The sequence below is a fragment of the Solanum pennellii genome, chromosome 1, assembly GCF_001406875.1.
Source record: "Solanum pennellii chromosome 1, SPENNV200".
NCBI classification, from domain to species: Eukaryota; Viridiplantae; Streptophyta; class Magnoliopsida; order Solanales; family Solanaceae; genus Solanum; species Solanum pennellii.
Window position 1 is genome coordinate 17,306,633 of NC_028637.1, and position 17,354 is coordinate 17,323,986.

Sequence of the window (17,354 nt, forward strand, 5' to 3'; positions counted from 1 at the left end):
GTCAACATTCATGATAGCCACTTTTCATGGATCACAGCCGCAACCACATCAAAGCAAGCTTGAGGAATTATGTAGAAGGACTTTCAAGGTGATTCAAAGGTCATTGTGGTGAGATTGCAATCACTTCAGCGAGACTTTAAAATCTTGATGATAAAAATGGAGAATTAATTGCTAATTTTTTGTCCAGAGCAGTGGCAATGGTCATCAAAATTCGATCATGTGGCAAGAAAATTATTGATTAAAAGATAATGGAAAAGATACTTTGAAGCTTGACTTCCTAATTTGATCATGTAGTTGCTTCTATAAAAGAGTCTAAGCATCTATCAGAATTTTCCTTTGATGATTTGATGGGATCTCTTCAAGGCCATGAGGTGAGATTCAATCGGTCTATTGAAAATAATTAAGATAAAGCATTACAGGTGAAGGAAGCAACAACCAAATATTGTGAGAACAATGGTCCAACTAGAAAAACTCAAGGAAGAGGAGGATTCCGTAGTGGTCAAGGTCGTGGCTATGGAATAGTCTAAGGAAGGAATGATGGGCATTGGCCATCCAATGAGAAAAGTAACACAAAGAATTGCATTCAATGTCATCATTATCAGTGCTACATGCATATAAAGGCTAATTGTTGGTATAAATATTAGAAAATAAACTTTGAAGCAATAGAAAAATGAGGAAAAGAATTATCTCTTTATGGCTTGCATTGATACAGATCACAAGCAAATTGATGTATGGTTTGTAGATAGTGGTTGTTCAAATAATATGACAAGCACCAAATCTTTGTTCCAAGTGCTAGATGAGAAGTAAAAGAAATATGTGCTGCTTGTCAATGCAAAAATAATGCAGGTTGAAGGAAATGGCACTGTGGGTATTGACTCTAGCCACGACATAGTAAAAATGTTGGACATTGTTCAGTTCATACCTAATTTAGGATATAATTTCTTTAGTGTTGGAAAACCAATGTCCAATGGGCATTATCTTTGGTTTGATGACGATGCTTGTGTCATTATAAACAATAATTCAGGCAAAAAGGTTTGCATCATATGATGTCAAACAAGATGTTTCTGCTCGATGTTTCCAACATGGAAATTTTTACGCTTGTTGCAAGTGCAACTAATGAGTCGAACTTGTGGCATTTGAGGTATGGTCACTTCAATATAAAGAGACCGAAATTTCTAGTTGACAAAGGTATGGTTCTTGGACTACCAAAAATTGATTCGATTGAATTGTGTGATGGGTGCATTTATGGAAAACAAACTTGGAAGTCTTTTCCTGTTGCAAAAGCGTGGAGGGATTCAAATTGCCTTGAATTAATACATGTTTATTTATGTGGACCTATGCATACTACATCTTTTAGTGGGTGTTGTTATTTCTCCTATTTCCAGATGATTGTAGTCGCATGAGATGGGTCTATCTGTTAGAAACCAAATCAGAAACATTTCAAAATTCAAGTACTTCAAAGTCTAGATTAAGAAGCAAATTGGTCTGTGCATAAAAATATTTCAAACAGATAGAGGCTGTGAATTCTTGTCCAAGGAGTAATATTTTTTTATGAGGAAAATACATTCATGGGGAGCTAACAACACCTTATACTCCGGAGCAAAACGGTGTTGCTGAGCAAAAAAAATAGCACAGTGGTGGAGATGGAAAGAATCATATTACAAGCGAAGGGACTTCCAAAACAATTTTGGGCTGAAGCTTTAACGACATCAGTCCATTTATTGAATTTGTCTCCAATAAAATTTGTTATGTATCAAACTCCATTTGAATCTTGGAAGGGTAGAAAACCATTTGTAAGTTATTTAAGAATTTTCTATTTTATTGCTTATGCTTTTGTAAATTACCAATTTCGTCATAAGTTGGATGAAAAATCTGAAAATTGTGTTTTTATTGGTTACTGAAAACAATCTAAAGAATATAGAATATATAACCCTCTTAGTAGAAAGATTTTAATTAGAAGGGATGTAATATTTGATGAAATGGCAAGTTGGAATTGAAGTGGAAGCAACAATAAGATGCAAGAACAGATTCCTATGCCTACTGGAATCACTTTTGATGCAATTCAGCAGCCAACTCCTACAGCTACGAAAGCCGAATATAGTACCACTTCTCCAAATTTATTTTCTTTAACTTCAGGGAGAAGAAACTCTTAATCTACTACTCTTGAAAAGTCTTTAGATGAGTCAATTTCATTAAGAATATCAACAAGGCTTAAAAATCTGAACGTCGAGTACGCCAACGACATGTATACAATATATCAATTCTCTTTTGCAACGTCAGATCCTACACATTATGGAGAAGCGGATAAAATGGAAGAGTAGCAGAGAGCGATATTAGATGAGATGAAATCTATCGAAAAGAATGGGACCCTGCAGAAGCATAAAGCTCGTGTTTTAGCAATAGGATATGCACACTAATAAAGTATTGACTTTGAAGAAACAATTTATCCGGTTGCTCGATTTGAAACTTCTTGACTTGTTCTAGCGTTGGTTATATAGTCACAATAACTAGTTTATCAATTTGATGTCCAGTCGGCAGTTTTCAATGGAGACCTACAAGAAGAGGTCTAGATAGCACAACCAGAAGGTTTTATAAAGAATGGTGATAAAATAAAGGTCTATTAACTGAAAAAGGCATTGTTAGTTTGAAGGTAGCCACTCGCGCGTGATGTAGCAAAATCGATGGGTATTTTCACATAAAGAGATATATGAGAAGTGATTATGAACCCATGTTGTATGTAATGAAGAAAGGTAATGCTTTCATCATTGTTAACCTTTATTTTGATGATATCATTTATTCTAGCTCTTCTATTTCTCTGGCGGATGAATTTAAGTCTCAAATGATGAATGATTTTGACATGTAAGATATGGGGTTATTACATTATTTTCTTGGCCTTGAAGTCTATCAAGATGAAGATTGAATATTTCTTTCACAAAGGAAATATGCCAAAATCTTCTTCCCTTATTGGCAGAAGTATTTAGTAATCAATATAATTTTTATTGTTTGTTGCTTCATTTTGCTTTGTATCTTAATTTTAGACTGCCATTTTTTTTCTTATGGAAATTTCGTTTTTCTAATAACTTTTATTTTTTTTGAGCTGTGGGTCATTGGAAACAATCTTTCTTCAAAAAATGAAAATAAAGGTTCGTGTATATTTTATTACCCTCTCCAAACTCTATTGCGGAATTACACCGTACATATTATTGTTGTTGTTAAACTTATTAATTTGAGGAAATATCTATGATTTATGTATTGATGACGCGGAGTTGTTTTTGTCGTTTTCCTTGTAAAGATTTTCTAAAATAACATTATCTAAAAAATGCTACTTTTTCTAGATAAACCTTGGGTTTTAAAAAAGTGTAGACAATATATTTCTAATGTAACAAAAATGTTCTTTATATTTCAACATATTTCGTAAAATAAGTGATTGAAAGATATGTTCTAAATATTTGATTGATTTTTTTTCTTAAAAGATTAATTATTTACATGAAGCAACTACTTCTTTGATCCCTTTAACATATCATGAGAAGCTTGCAATAGAAATTTGATCAAAGTTATTTATTACGTTGTTTTATATCAAACATAGATTGTTACTCATTTTCTTCATTAATAGATTAGTTGCATGATTAGGTTAATTTTGTACAGTTCTCACTAAATGTAAATTCATTCTTAAAATAGATTAAGGAGATTCCATTTTTCTTTTTTAAATTATAAGTTATTAAGCTTTAGTTTCAAACATAATCAAGTAAATAAAAACGTCCTCATATTAAAAATATAATCACACGGTACACATTTTTGGGCTTTATTTTGGCTTGGCAATAGAAAGAAATTCATTATGTTGAATAGTTCAAAACAGATTTTTCATTGAAATTACCTCAAACATTTTTATTCTTATAATGATTTATATGGTAAACCATGAACTTTGAGATGAATTTTTGAAATTGTGATAATAAATTGGGACAAAGGGTGTGTCCAAAGAGAAGAAATATATAAGTTGTTACAAGAAAATATGAAAAAGTACAAAGGAGTTAGACAAAGGAGATGGTGAAAATGGGCAGCAGAAATCCTAGACACAAAAAACAAAACTAGACTTTGGTTTGGCACTTTTGACTCTGCTGAAGAAGTTGCTTTGGTTTATGGTAAGGCAGCCATTGAATTAAGAGCACTATAATTTTCTTAGAGTGAGCAGTTTTATTTGAATTTTCTTCTAAAAATTTCTGAAGAGATATAGGGTACGATCACCTCATATTGATAAAACAGATGAAAGATTCAAATTTGATGCAAGAAGATGTGAATAAGTACAAGAGGGTTAGACGATGAAAATGAGGCAAGTGGGCAGAAGAGATTCGACATAAAAGAAAGAGAACTCGGCTTTGGATGGGAACTTTTGACACTGCTTTAGAAGCTGCTTTGGTTATCACACTTTCAAGAAGACTTATTTATATCATCCGTCAAAAGTTTAGTCATCTATCTTATTTCTATTTGAGAAAAGTCTCATCCATGTCATTATTTGTTAATTGAAATGACATAGATGATCCAAACTATTAACGGATGACATAGACGAACCTTTTCTCAATGTTCGATGACATATTTTATTCTTTGTTCTTAAAAAGAATAATTTAATCAATGACATGACTGAATCATAATTGACCATAAAAATTGGTTTTGCATGATCGAAACTTTTTTAGTTAACAAATATAGACATAAGCCTCTTCTCAATCGAAAACGACATAGATGAGCAAAATTTTTAACGGATAACATAGATGAGTCTTTTTTAAAATTTCAATGACACATTTATAACTATTTAATGAATTAATAGTGTTGATTTCTTTTTTTAGTCCACATATATGATAATGGATAAGAATGACAAGTAAAAAAATATAGAAGTATAAAAGTATAATTATTTTCATTTTAATTTCTTACCATTTCTATATAGCAATGATTAATGAATTTTAAACAATATAAATGACCATCAAATGCAAAAAATTTAATGAAAAGACAAAAGATCAGAACTACTGATTTGTTTAAAAGCTTTTGATTTTATTTTCAAGGTTTGCTCAAATTTGAGTTTTTTAACTTTTCTGGACCACAAGTTACATTTTGGAGTTAACTATGTGTGACATATGAATTTTTGTGGCGGAGATATAATTTTCACTTTTACACATAAGAGATCTAAGAATGACATTTTAAAAATTCAAATTGTAAAACACACATATGTTTCTCTGTCTGTTTCTACCAACATATTTTAAAACACACATATGTAGATTCAACTACTTTAGGTTTGATTTTTTTTTTGAAGATTTATCTATTGAACTATAAGAAATTCATTGATGGATTTATGACATCCTTATCTCGTGGAAAGTTTTCTATTTGGAACTCTAGAGAAACAAGTTAACAAAAGAAAAATCTAGGATTTTAAGTGGTTTTGAGTGAAATGGTTTTCTAGTTTTTTATAAGGATATATACTTCAAGTCGTGAGTGTACAAATTTGAATACTCATATCTCTCACCTTATTACAGTTTGAATAGAAGAAAATGACCATTTTAAATCCATTCTATTTAAAAATGAAGATCTCTTATGTGTAAGGACAAAAATTTCTTGTAAAGCCATAAAACTATTAATCAACAATACCAGCAGCTAAATCAATCCATACTCGCATAATCACACCCCAAAAATTGGAGGTTTAGCTAGATATCATTAAAATATAGAAGTTGTTACCAAATTGTGTTTCCATCAAGTGGGTACGATTTATTTCATCTTTAGAAAGGTCTAATTTGATGAATCTTCAACACCCATTTAAAATTTCTCAAAAATGGCAATCTTCGAATCTTTAAAGCTAAGAAATATATTGTCTCTAAACTCTGTTCTAAACTTCGAAGCTTATAAATTCTTATTCTATATTGAAACCTAGATAGAACGATAGATCAATCGATACTAAACAAAATACTAAAAAATGTATTTATGGTCACCAAAAATATGTTGAGAAAGATGATCTAGTGCAATATATTGGGATCACCGATCCACTCGGATATCAACCCTTTGGTCAATTCCATCGCCTTTTTTCTTTGTCCTTCAGAATCTTCAAATATGTAACTTTGGGCAACTGCATCGTTTAACCGTTCGGCGACTCGCCCACTACTCTTTTCTATCGCTGACTTGATTTTATCTTTGAGGGCTTTACACACTAGAACTTTAGGCGAGATCATGTCCATTCGAAGACTTGCCCAATGAGATTGGCGATCATCATGCCTTCTTTTCTTCATTCTTTCGGCTGCCTTATTCGTTTGTGCTCATTAATATTCATGCTTTGTTTCTCAATCCCAATACCTAAAATTCAAGGATTTACATTGATACAAAATATGCCTTTCAGGACACTAAATATATTAAAATAAATCCCTTATAAGTCGAAATTATGGACTCATCAGTTAGTGCCTAACTTGCATGGATGGTTGCTCTGGGTGTGGAAAGGATGGGCACAAAATTAGATATTGCCCAGTTCTTAAGGGTAAGTAAAGGGGGGATGGTAAAGTTGCCTCTAGTTTCCATATGAGAGTGCTCTTAAGAAGAATAGGTTTTATGCTCTCAAATCTAGAGAAGATCAAGAGTAATCTCTTCATGTTGCCTCCGGTATGTTTTTAATGCTTTTTTAATTTCTAGATTTCTGGTCTTTTGGACTTGCTATGTTGGTCCTTGAAGTTATTTTTAGCATGAATGATGTATAGAAGTTATTATATAGGCTTACTTCCAAGGGGAATATAATGTTCCTGAAAAGTAAGGTTATTGTGTGTTTAACTATTGCCATGATTCCCTTATGTGCATGTTCATGAAAAAATCATAGGTCTTAATAGAAAAGAATTATATACATTGTTTTGCCTCATGTTGTGGTGCATTTGAATGGAATTGCATATAAACTTCATGAGATGAACTAATTAACATACCTTAGTTAGGAGTTGAAAGATTCCTCCTTTAATAAAGGCTTTTTGAGAGTAAATTGCATTTAGGACCACAGAGTGTGTGTCGATCATGTTTTAGTTAGGAGACTGTAGTTCCTCCTTGAAATGAGTAATAGTAGAAGTTCACACATTTTGAGTTGCTAGAAGTATTCCTACTCCCTTATGTTGCATTAAATATGTTTATCTTGGACATAAAATTTTCTTCCTTGTTGTGTGCATTTAGATGTATTGCATGCATGATGGGCTGCAAGTTTAGAGAGGTGACCTCAATAAGTGTTTAGAATCATCATACGAGGATGAATGATCCCAAGGGGGATATATTGTTATGGCACAAAAACTGGTGAACTAAACGAGAAAGTTCTAGAGCCTTGTTCTAGAGTTTTAGAGTTTGGTATGATTGTTAAAATCGTAAAAATGATTCCCCTACTTAGAATAAGGGTTTTAGGGTTAGGGAGTCAAGGTATGACCACCAAGGACTACCCAAGGGGTCCTTGAGAGGACCCTTATAACAGCTCCCAAAGCTGTAAAAAATCAGCCACCTTTGACTAGTATATGGACCCACCCCCCGTGGGTTGAGGTCATAGGCCATGTCCTGCAGTTTTCTGTAATTTTTAGCCTCAGTTCACTACCCAAGAGGGTGCAGCACGTTATACAGACCCATCCACGGTCCGTGGATGGTTTTGTTTTTTGAATGGGGTCAAATTTAGAGTTTAGTTTTTAAAAGCATGAACTCTCAAAACTTGAATGTTAAATTACTATAATACCCCCAATAAAAAATCTATTGATTTTATCAATTAATTTAATAATATTAAAAGTAAATACCTTTTCACGTTAAAGGGTTGTGTTTTTTTCAAAAGGTTGTGACTTTTTTGACGGGTTGTGACTTTTTTGATGAGTTGTGACTTTTTCGAAGCGTTGTGATTTTTCCATAGACTTGTGCCTTTTCCAAAGGGTTGTTCCTTTTCTGATTAGTTGTGACTTTCCCGATGAGCAACGAATTTTTCGTAAGGTTATAAATTTTCTGATAAGACACAATTATTACCTATTCATACTACTATTTGTTACCTATAAATAGAGTGGTTCCTCTCACTTTTAAACTACGAATTTTTTAAAAAGTTTTCTATTATTCTTCTTCTTAAAAAATCTAAAGAGTTATTAGGAACAGTTTATTAAGTTAAAAATTCAAAGAAATTCGAGGTACCATATAAGAAAAAGTCTGTGAACCAATTGTAGCAAATCATTCATCAATTCACACTCATATTTTTGCTTACGATTTTGATGAGTTAATAGTGATGAAAAGTTGTGGAAAAGACACTAATAATAAACAAATGTGAAAAACTCACATGATTTGGTGATATATTTCTTATTTTGTTTTTTTTCATTTGTTATTCTTTCACACTCAAACAAAGGAGTTTCATTTTAATTTTATTAAAACAACGGTCATTAACGTATTCCATTGAATTATTAGTTTTGATGTTTTATCCACTATTTCAGAAATAAATTTTCTTTTTCACTAATAATATGATAATATAATCATGATCATAATGTATTATTCTTTAATATATATGTAAGTAAAAATGAACGGAGAAAGCAACGTGTTTTTGGGAAAATATTTCAATCAAATGGAACACTATAAAGAATGTAGCATGAACATATATTTTTCGTCTTCCTTCTTCATCGGCTATATCTAGATGTTTTTTTTGTCTTTTATATTTTTATTGAGTATGCAATTGTTAAGTAGGGATAATGCACAAGTACCCCATCAACCTATGCCCAAAATCTCAGAGACACAATTATACTACACTAAGGTCCTATTTCCCCCGTGAACTTATTTTATGAATAATTTTTTACCCCTTTTCGACCTACGTGACACTATCTTGTGGGTCCAACGCTGGTTGATTTTTTTCAAGCTAGTGCCACGTAGGCCAAAAAGGGGTAGAAAATTACTTATAAAATAAGTTCAGAGGGGGTAATAGGACCTAAGTATAGTATAAGTGTGTCTCTGGAATTTCGGACATAGGTTGAGGGGATACTTGTGCATTTTCCCTTTTAAGTATGAATTTCCTGTTATTTTGTGCTAATTTAAATTTTAGAAAATGTTATGTCACAAGATGTACTCCTTGATAGCCATATAAAAATAGACAAGAAAATAAAATATTCTTAAATCGAATTAAGGATTCTATAAAGAACACTGTAAATTTTATTCATCAATTAACTTTAATTATTGAAAAAGGTAAACTTTTTGCATCACGATAAAATTTCTAAAAGATACTAGATACTCTCATTACACAACAACTATATAATATGTATGTGGCATAAAAAATAAAAAGACTACAATTCTACAAAGATAAGGAAGAAAATTAATGAAATAAAATATTTTTTACCAAAGGTGATGTTCATACATTAAGATTAAATTATGGTACTAAAATGTATGTGTACAACAAAGTGTTGGTCAAGCTAAATATTTTACATACACTCTAGCGCCTATTTAACCATCATCCATTATAACAAAAAGTACCTTTTTTTGGTTACCTCTTTATGATACTCTTTCTCAAATATTAATTGAGTAATAATATTTTGTAAATAATAGATTATGCATTACGATAAAATAATTGAAATGTTTATGGTAATCCTTATAAATATCATGCACATATTAAATTTCAAGTGTAAATTTTCACAGAATAATTATACTTAAATGAGGTCCATCATTTATGTTCATAACCTCAAGAAGAAAGCCTTTTATATTTTTAAAGAAATAAATTCGTTGATTAGATTTGTTTCCAAGATTGGGTGATGTAAAAATACTACTACTAAAGAATGTCACTTTCTCACCATATTTAAATTCTGAATGAATTTTGAAATATTTAAATGATATCTGGTCAATATGATCTCAAAATTCAATTAACTCTATGACAATATGCATTAATCATCTAAAACATTGGTTGTATGTTCCTTCAATTATAATTATTTACTAAAAATATTAATTTAGTACTACTAACTCTATTTTATAACATCGTATACTATATATATGTGATATATACATGCAACACACGTGCCTTGAAACTAGTATGACTAATAGACCCCTAAACTTAGTGAATTAAATCATTCTTCCAATACCTCAAAACGAGCCAAAATTCTATCCAAATAATTCACTCTCTAGAAGTGAAAAAGAAGAGAACTAAGATGGGCAGATTTCCTCCATTGTTTCAATCTTCTGTTAGGAATTTGAATTAAGGTAAGTTATCGTATTCATCTATGGTTATTCCACTCATAGATCCCCAAAGTTATACCCAATTGCGAAGTCAAAAAGCAATTCTAGCTAGGGTTTCTTCCTACATTATGGGTAGTGTTAAACTTTGATTCCAATCAAGTTGATGATACTTAATTATGATTCAGTTGACATCTAATTATGATATTATGATGAATTTATGTGATTTCAATGGTAAACCCTAGTCTATTTGATGAATTTTATATTTTGGGAGTTTATGCCAGGAAAGGTGAAATTGAAGAATTAGAATTTATTTTCTTAAATTAATGCCATGTGTTGTAATGGTTCAAGATTGGGGAACATATAGACATGAATTAAACTAGACTTTATTATGTATGATAGATCTTAACTTGTAAAGCATAGAATTTGAACCTTTTGCTGAATTATGACTAGATTCACATGGTAATAAATAATGTGATTAGAATGCCTCAGAATTTAGTGGTAATTGATGATTGTAGGCTTGAATGTAAGGCTTGTAGTCAAGAATGTTGAATCAATAGGACTTTGAGGGTAAAGGTAAGGTGATAGAAGTCTAATAGGTATATTTGTGGTGAAAGATCTATACTCACCTAACCTACCATATAATTTTTGAAAAGTATAAAGTGTTAGAGTCACTTGGACATGAATTTATTGTCAAGGACATCCTTTCATGAGACATGGATCATTTATGATTTGTAGGGGAAGTTGGTTGAAAATTTTGAACTATTCAATAATTATATTTAATTAATTGGCGGGTAATATGCACGTAATTACTTGAGTGATAATAATGAGAAAAGTCTGAAACTTTATGTGCTAGGTCAAAATCAGATAATTAAGTTTACATATAGAGTAAATAAATAAAAATAATCTGATTATTGATGAAGCATATATATACATGCCTGATTTAACGGACTTATTGTGCTTTTTTGTTTGTTCTCTTTCCTGAAGCAATGGATTTCAGATGAGCTTCACGAAAATGAGGTAGTAAAAAAATCCTCAAGAGTTGCCAGATTAAAAAAAACAATCTAATTGGCGATTGTTCTGTGGTCTTGGCACGTGTTATATGTATTTACATAACGGACTATGACGCTACATACCTATCTAGTGATGAGGAGGAAAATCATCAAGGAGAGAAGTCCAAACGACAAAAAGGATTTGTAAAGAAATATCATAAAAAATGGAAAGACCAAGGTCACTTCAAAGATGGTATCCTCCACAAATAAAAAAGATACAAAACCGCACCAAGAAAATGTAAAGAAGTACGGAGGAGTTAGACAACGAAAATGGGGAAGCTGTGTTGCAGATATTCGAGATATAAGAATGAATAAACGACATTGGTTGGGATGTTTTGCCACTGCGGATGAAGCTGCTTTGCCTTATGACAAGGAATCCATGGAAATAAAAGGTCCAAATTCTTCGACAAACATTCTTAAGCCGCCACCGAAGGAAAGCGACCCCATCCATCATTAAGGAAAACAAAAGGCATGCAACTCCATATATGTTCAAGTTTCCATAGGTTTATCTTCTCCAATCTCTTTTTGTAAAATTACACCATATATTTTGTGGTTGTTGAACTAATCAATTGGAGACATATGAATAAGTATGATGTGTATATTGATGATGTGGAGTTGTTTTTGTTGTATTCTTTGTAAAGATTTTCTAAAAAAATATTATGTAAAAGTGAATACTTTTGCAATATAAACAACCTTGGGTTATAAAAAATGTTTAGACAATATATTTCTAATGCAACAAAAATGTTCAATATAGTTTGACATAAATCGTAAAATAAGTAATTGAAAGATTTCTGTTAATTAGTTCATTTGAAAATTTTCTGAAAAGCTAAATTATTTACATGAAGCTATTACGTCTTAGCTCCCTTAACTTATCCTGACGACCTTGACATAGAAATTTCACTAGAGTTACTCATTGCATTTTTTTCTTATATCAAACATCAATTTGAACTCATTTTCTTCATTAATTAGATTAGTTGCATTAGGTCAATTCTGTACACTTCTCACTAAATGTAAATTCATTCTTGAAATGGATAGGATGAGACTATTTTTCTTATCAAAGTAATAATAATCATGCTTTAGTTTCAAACATTATCGAGTAAATCGAGACGTCATAATAAGACAGATATATAAAAAGTCACATGGTACACACTTTTTAGCTTGATTTTGGCGTGACAGTAGAAACATAATTATTAGGTTGAATAGACAAAAGCAGTCTTTCTTTGAAATCAACTCAACATTTTCATTTTTAATATTTGATCTATATGGCACAGTTTGAACTTCGAGATAGATTTTTAAATTGTGGTCATAAATTTTGTCTTTTTTAGTCTTTGATGAAAAAATAATTTTATGTCCTTTTATAAGATTTTTTTCTTCTCTTATATATAAGAGATCAGAACAAAATATTTTCTTTCATTGAAATAGTGTAACAAGACAAGATATCTCATTTTCTTGTTTCCATGTGTGTTTCTACAAACAAATTTTAAAACCTATATGTCTAGATTGTACTACTTTAGATCTGTTTTTGTCTGAGTGCTTTATCAGTTGAACTATATGAAATTAATGATGGAATGTAGGTACCTTTTTTGTCATGATCCGTAAGGTCAATTTTGATTTTTTTTATAAAATTATCATTTTACCCCTCCCGATAGTTTTTCCGAGTCATTAATGATTGGTCAATGAAGTTGGTTGAAAATTTTAAACTATTCAATAACTATACTCAATTAATTGATGGGTAATGGTTAGATAATTAATTTAGTTGATAATGATGATCTAAGTTTGAAACTTGTTTAAGACTCTATACCGTTTGGACCATGTGTATTGAAGGTCTTATTTTCTACAAAATTATTGTCTTGCTTTGCTGAGGTTCTCTTTCCGATGCCACGAATTACTATCACCACTGCCAAATGTTTTCATCATTGCAAGGTCAAATTAATCCTACTCTAGAATTACACTTCGATGCCATGAATACTTAGTCAATTTATACGTATTGAAGGGATATATCTTAATTTCAAGTAGTCACACATTGAGATTACTCTATTGTAGAATTGATTACTGCACTATTGAGTTGTGTAATTAATTACTTTATATTTTAATAGGTCCATGTAATGGAAACTAGGAAACAATTAAGTGGTTTTTGATTTAGAAGAATGAAATAACTTAATCTACATGTCCCTTTTAAAAATAGAGAACAATGGTGTTAAAAAAATGATTATGCAATGATTAAGGTCATAATTAATCCATTATAATATATTAATTAATAGAAATGTATGGATCCTCAATATAAGGTTTTGAAACCGTAAGTGTTCTCGTTAATTTTATTTGTAATTTGCTTCACTGTTTCTTTGATTTACCATATTAAATTTCAAGTTTTGTTATATTGGTATACGTAATTAAATATTTGGTTTATGATTTATTGATTACTGATTCAAAGTATGACCATGTTAATTAAGTTTGTTAGTAGTGTCCTATATTCTGTGCTAGTTGTTAGCAAATACGGTGATTCACTCTTTCTAGTTGTGTTTTTATTAGTAATTACTTGTTTAATTAATGAAATTAGTGGTCAGTTAGTGACTTAATAGTTTGTTATTTTAAGTCATTAGAAAGTTTTACTTTCGTGTGATTTCATATACTGAAAAATAGAAAAGCTTCAACATACAATTCTCATAACCTTTTAACCTTTGATTCTTCTAAGGTTTTCCTTTCTATTTATGCCAAAGCCGTTGGTATCAGAGTCATGTCAATTAATGGCAATGCATTTAGAATAACCACTCATTCCCATCTTCAAGGGAGAAAACTACGAATTCTAGAGTATTCATATGAAAATAATACTAAAATGTCAAAATCTTTTGGGAGTTGGTAGAACGAGGATTTGCACATACTGACGAAGAAAATAGACTGCAATACAGTAATAAAGAAGATGCCAAAGCACTGGTTTTATCCAGTAGGCAATTTATGATAGCCACTTTTCATGGATTGCAACAACAACCACATCAAAGCAAGCTTGGTACATTCTACAGAAGGAGTTTCAAGGTGATTCAAAGGTAATTGTAGTGAGTTTGCAATCACTTCAGTGTAACTTTAAAATCTTGATGATGAAAAATGGAGAATCAATTGCTAATTTCTTGTCCAGAGCAGTGGCAATTATTAGCAAAATTCGATCATATAACCGGAAAATTACTGATCAAACGATTATAGAAAAGATACAGCGAAGCTTGACATCATTTTTTGATCATGTAGTTGCTTCTGTAGAAGAGTCTAAGGATCTATAAGTTTTTTCCTTTGATGATTTGATGGGATCTCTTCAAGGCCATGAGGTGAGACTCAATCGATCTATTGAAAATAATTAAGATAAAGCATTACAGGTGAAGGAAGCAACAACCAAATATGGTGAGAACAGTGGTCTTGCAAGCAGAGGTCCAGAAAGAAGTGGATTCCATAGTGGTCGAGGTCATGGCTATGGAATAGTCTGAGGAAGGAATGATGGGCATAGGCCGTCCAATGAGAAAAGTAACACAAAGAATTGCATTCAATGTCATCATTATCAGCACTACAGGCATATAAAGACTGATTGTTTGTATAAATATTAGAAAATAAACTTTGCAACAATAGAAAATTAAGGTAAAGAATTATCTCTTTCTGGCTTGCATTGTGACAGATCACAAGCGAATTGATGTATGGTTCGTAGATAGTGTTTTTTCAAATAATATGACAAGCACCAAATCTTTATTCCAAGTGCTAGATGAGATGCAAAAGAAATAGGTGAAGCTTGTCAACGCAAAAGAGATGCAGGTTGAAGGAAAAGGCACTGTGGGTATTGTCTCTAGCCATGACATAGTAAAAATGTTGGACATCGTTCAGTTTGTATCTAATTTAGGATACAGGTTCTTTAGTGTTGGACAACCAATGTCCAATGGGAATTCTCTTTGGTTTGATGACGATGCTTGTGTCATTACAAACAATAATTTAGGCAAAAAGGTTCGCATCACCATGATGTCAAACAAGATATTTTTGCTCTATGTTTCCAACATGGAAAGTTGTACGCTTGTTTCAAGTGAAACTGATGAGTCGAAGTTGTGGCATTTGAGGTATGGTAACTTCAATATAAAGGGCCTGAAATTTCTAGTTGACAAAGGTATGGTTCTTGAACTACCAAAAATTGATTCTATTGTATTTTTTAAAGGGTGCATTTATGGAAAATAAACTTGGAAGTCTTCTCCTGTTGCAAAAGCTTGGAGGGCTTCAAATTGTCTTGAATTAATACATGCTGATTTATATGGACCTATGCATATTACATTTTTTAGTGGGTATTATTATTTTCTCCTATTTACATATGATTGTAGTTGCATGGCATGGGTCTATTTGTTAGATACCAAACCAGAAACATTTCATAATTCAAGTACTTTAAAGCCCAGATCAATGGTCTGTGCATAAAAATATTTCGAACAGATATAGGCCGTGAATTCTTGTCCAAGGAGTAATATTTTTTATGAGGAAAATGACATTGATGTGGAGCTAACTACACCTTATACTTCGGAGAAAAATGGTGTTGTTGAGCAAAAAAAAAGCACAGTGGCGGAGATGGCAAGAATCATGTTACAAGCGAAGGGACTTCCAATTCAATTTTGGGCTGTATAAAACTCTATTTGAATCTTGGAAGGGTAGAAAACCATTTGTATGTTATTTATGAATTTTCTTTGAACTACTTGTGCTTGGTAAATTACCAATTTCGTCATAAGTTGGATGAAAAATCTGAAAATTGTGATTTTATTGGTACCGCACACAATCTAAAGCATATAGACTGTATAACTCTCTTAGTAGAAAGATTTAATTAGAAGGGATGTATTATTTGATGAAATGGGAAGTTGGAATTGGAGTGGAAGCAACGATAAGATGCAAGAACAGATTCCTATGCCTAATGGAATCACTTTTGACGTAAGATGCAAGAACAGATTCCTATGCCTACTGGAATCACTTTTGATGCAATTCAGCAGCAACCTCCAACAGCTTCAGCAGCCAAATCTAGTACCACTTATCAATATTTATTTTCTTCAACTTCAGGGAGCAGAAATTCTTCATCTACTACTCTTGAAGATTCTTTAGATGAGCCAATTCCATTAAGAATATAACAAGGCTCAAAAAGCTGAATGCCAAGTATGCCAATGATATGTATACAACATGTCAATTCTATTTTGCAACGTCAGATCCTACACATTATAGAGAAGCAACTAAAATGGAAGAGTAGCAGAGAATGGGACCTGCACAAGCATAAAGCTCGTTTTTTGGAAAAAGTATATGCACAACAATATAGTATTGATTTCGAAGAAACAATTTATCTTGTTGCTCGATTTGAAACTGCTAGACTTGCTCGAGCGTTGGTTGCATAGTCACAATAACTAGTTTATCAATTTGATGTTCGGTCGGCATTTCTCAATGGAGACATACAAGAAGAGGTCAACATAGCACAAACAAAAGGTATATAAAGAACGGTGATGAAACAAATGCTGAACGAGTTTGAGATGTAAGATATGGGGTTATCGTATTATTGGCCTTGAAGTCCATCAAGCTAAAGATTGAATGTTTCTTTAACAAAGGAAATATGGCAAAATATTCTCATATTTAGTTTGCTTAATTGGAAGCCTTCTACCACACTTATGAATGTTGGTGAAAACCTGCCGCTTAAAAATGGAGCAAAGATGGATGATGCTAGAAGTTTCAGAAGAATGGTTGGACATTTAATTTACCTATGCCATACTCACCCCAATATTTCATTCTTAGGTGGTGTCATATGCTAGTTTATGCAACAACCTTCAAAGGTTCATTTTGGAGCAACAAAAAGAGTTCTGTATTTTGTCGTTGGAAATATGGAATATGGGATTTGGTATTCACAAGTGTCTAACTTCAGATTATGTGGGTTCTTGAAAATTACAGAACTGATTCATTGTATTATACACGAAGCATTTCAGCATATATTTTTTACTCTTGGGTCAGGAGTAATATATTGGAGCTAAAAAAAGTAAGCTACAACTACCTAATCCATCTATCTGTCTAAGAAGCATGGTAGCAGAACTTCAGCCTAAGCACAAAAGTGCAACATAGATATATTGCAATAATAAAGCATCAATCTACATGACAAAGAATCTA

General features: G+C 31.7%; 1 pseudogene; it reads right to left on the minus strand.

Annotated features, from left to right (window-relative positions):
- LOC107018183 overlaps window positions 1-17,354 on the minus strand; it is a 158,451-nt pseudogene that overhangs the window by 38,912 nt on the left and 102,185 nt on the right.